Raw genomic sequence first — 1251 nt, 5'->3', positions numbered from 1 at the left:
ACCTAGACTACAGCACAATATCCGAGGGTTTAATTGGCCTCCTTCTTCACCAGATTTGAACCCTATTGAGAAAGTCTAGAGGTGGATGAAGGAGAAATTGAAAAACTTGGACTATATGCCCAAAAATAAAGTGGATTTGAAAAAGGAGTTGCAAAAGCTATAGGACCGAGTTAACCCACGTGACTTTCGCCACTACACTAAGCAATTGACTTGTAAGATTGAGGATGTAATTAAGTACAAGGGTATGGCTACTATTAATTAATAATAAGTTCCATTTTCACAGAGATTCATAAGAAGACTTAAAAATTTATGATTTTTGGTAAATAAGGTCTCATTTGTTGAGTTTCGCTTAAGTGGGCCATTCCCGGTGGCCTCAGCTCTTACTACCATTGCCAATATCCTGACGAAATATAGACGACACCAAATGTCTTGACTTTAATGTTACCACAACCCCAAACAAAAAAGCAGTAAGGAATCACAAGTTGGAGCCGGCAACCACAGGCTCCCGTATGCTTCTTGTCGTCGAGAGCTTGCACCATGAACAACAAAGAAAGGAAAAGGTCTCTGGAAGGGAGTTTTATAGGCAAATGTTAAATAGCATCGCTCCTTATCTGAAGACGTGGACTAGTGAATTGAACGTTATACTTTCTAATGATCGAGCAACACGAGTCAATATTCACTCAAGTCCTGAATTTATGGGGTAAGATAGCTAGTAGTGTAGACAGGAGGAGGAAGTCTGAACAGTATGCGTTAAGATAGACGTTGAGTACTACCTGCCACCAAGTGAGGTATCCAACATTTTCGAACAAGAATCTCAGACATTTAGTTTAAGAAAACAGTATAAGTAAAGGGTAAAAGATTTTAATACCACGATTTTTGGTGGAAAAGATTCAAATACCACAGCTTTTAAGAATAAGATTCGGATATCTAGCCAAAGCAAGAAGATTTCCAAGAAAGACAAACTACGAGCAGAGCACTCGCTCCATATTACAAGCACACGATTCTCTAAATGTTCATTCAAGGGTGTAAGTAGGTTGAAGAGTATTATTATCCCTCGCATTACAAATTATAGACAATAAGCCAACCAGTCATAAAACCAATGCCTCGCGCTCGACCTAAAACTCCATGCAAGAGATCCTCCACCCAGACTCGGAGAGTTCTATCAGGCCCTATATGCTGCACTAGCGAGGGCCATCTCTCCTCGCCTTTCTATGTCCAAGTTCACAAGAGAAGGGGGGGGGGGGGGGGGGG

This window comes from Mollisia scopiformis (assembly GCF_001500285.1).
Source record: "Mollisia scopiformis unplaced genomic scaffold LY89scaffold_7, whole genome shotgun sequence".
NCBI lineage: Eukaryota > Fungi > Ascomycota > Leotiomycetes > Helotiales > Mollisiaceae > Mollisia > Mollisia scopiformis.
This window is presented reverse-complemented; position numbering follows the sequence as displayed.